Source organism: Myzus persicae, unplaced genomic scaffold, assembly GCF_001856785.1.
Source record: "Myzus persicae strain clone G006 unplaced genomic scaffold, MPER_G0061.0, whole genome shotgun sequence".
NCBI classification, from domain to species: domain Eukaryota; kingdom Metazoa; phylum Arthropoda; class Insecta; order Hemiptera; family Aphididae; genus Myzus; species Myzus persicae.
The window spans coordinates 55,184-57,566 of record NW_019104321.1 but is presented as its reverse complement, the minus strand read 5'-3'; positions in this window follow the sequence as shown (position 1 = coordinate 57,566).

Here is a 2,383-nt window from a genome sequence, read left to right as displayed (position 1 = left end):
ACCGAAATTATATTGATCTTTACTTAGAGAGGGGCTTAATATTGCATAGTTTTGCCTCCTTACAATCATATGTTTGGTCTCCTCTTCATTGTTACATATACCAATTTTAGCTGACTAATTTTTTAGCCATCTGAATAGCGGACTTAAGTTCATTTTGCGATTCTGTTACCAGTACCAGAGGTCACGTGCGTATGCCAATAGTCCTATAGTGTGACCCTGATAGTTTACTCCTACATGTTGTCCCATATTCATTTCTCTTATTACTTTTCCAGTGCAGTAGTAAATAATATAGGCGATAACGAGTCACCTTGCTTTAGACCTGTCCGTACTTGTACTTGTTAAGATTTTATATTTCCTACTCTGACCCTAAAATACGTTTCCATAATACTTGACTTACTCAAATTTATCAGTTTTTATGGGAAATAGAACTCTAAGAGTGTATTAATTAGACCTTCTTGGTGTATGCTATCATATGATTTTTGAAAATCGAAGAACAAAATATGAATTTCCTTATTGAACTCCCATATTTTTTGTATAAGTTTACTGACAATGAAAATTTGGTTGGTTGTCGATCTTCCTGGTCTAAATCCACCTTGGTAATCTCCAATTACATTTTCAGCTGCCTCTTTTATCCTTGATAGAATGCAGTTAGTAAATATTTTGTTTGCAACATTTAAGAGTGCTCTTCTCCGGTAATTGTTGCAGTCTTTTCTATCTCCCTTCTTATGTATGAGACATATCATATATCTTTTTCATCTGTTGGTGTATGGATATTAATTAGCACTATATCCATATTATCAGTTCTTAGGGTTGAGGTCGATATTATTGGGTTGATATTCCTAAATTTTCTTTTGCATGTATAATAGATTCATGTACTGCGAAACTGGTTCCTAATTAATGACGTGTGTTCACACTTACCACCAAAAATTGTTGTTTTCGATATTTTGGTTGTTGCAGAATCATCTCATCACACTTCTTGTAATTATACGCACTTAATTTTATACCTCTCTACTTCCTTAATTAAATCCGTACTCGCTCATGGTTCGTACAAAGTCCGTACATTCCAGGTACCAATAACAAAGTCCAATTTCCTGTTTCCAGTCTTTTCCCAATCAATCTACTCTGATGCTTCATTTATGAGTCCCGAACAAAGGTTTTTTTACAAGGTCGTTTTGTTAGCCCACCGCTTAACCCCCAACCTGGAGTGCCAGACCACTCCAACCACTTAAGACCAGAGTGGGGCTATTGCAGTGCGCAATGAAGGGTGCTGGACGTGACTTTCCTTACACCATATAAATATTCTATAGAATCCAAAAATAATTCGTCAGATGTAAAACATTTTAACTCCACATTTTTTTGAAAACTACAATACGTTCCTTTCTTATGCTGCTGTACGTAAACTTGGTTAAAAATTAATAGATTGAATTTTAATTTTAGAATTTTCACAAGAATTTCAACTTCCTGGTGTATTTCTTTGGCATCTCTAAAACAGACTCTAATATTATATGGATTTTCATATATACTTCTTATAATCCAACACTTTCTGAGAATAAACATAAACCATAAGACAATCATATTTTCCAAAATAAAACTGATTACGTACTTGAAATATCTGAAATATAAATTGTAAATAGTAACTATAAAATATTTTTACATTTTCAGATTTTGATCAATCATTATAATGCTTTCTTTTTGACACAGATAAATGTTATCAAATAGAATAAACAAAGTATACATAATCATATAATGTCCAACACATGACACTATGAACTTTCTAATAAAGAAATGATGTCCCCTTGAACTGAGATAACATGTTCTTTAGACGATGTTTACTTAAGCTGAATTAACAATAAGGTGTTCTTACAAACATCTGACAAACATTTAAGGCAAGGATAAAACACAATTCCACTTTTTTTCAGAGTCCATCTCTGCTTAGAACAGATTTTATGTTTTTATTGATGCATTTATGTGTCATACTATTTTAGCAAATCCATCACTTAAATCTGACCGATGACAATGTACGGTCAATTTCAGCTATGATACAGCAGTCAGCAGTTTGACTTCACCAGTTTTTATGTATTTATACATCAATATAGATTATTTATAAGTAATTATTTTTGTTGGAATTATTAAATACGTTTCATCATATGATGGTCATAAGGTTAGGTTAGGTCAGGTATAAAAACAATTTTTTAATACGTACAACCAGGGCTTGCAAACGTTATAATAACGTTATGATTATAACGTTATATTTGATAAAAAACGATTGAAATTTGTAAACGTAATTATAACGGAAAACGATAAACGTAAATAAATAAATAACACAAAACAAAACGTAAAGTTTAACAAAATATATGATGTATCATTAAACAAAACATAACGC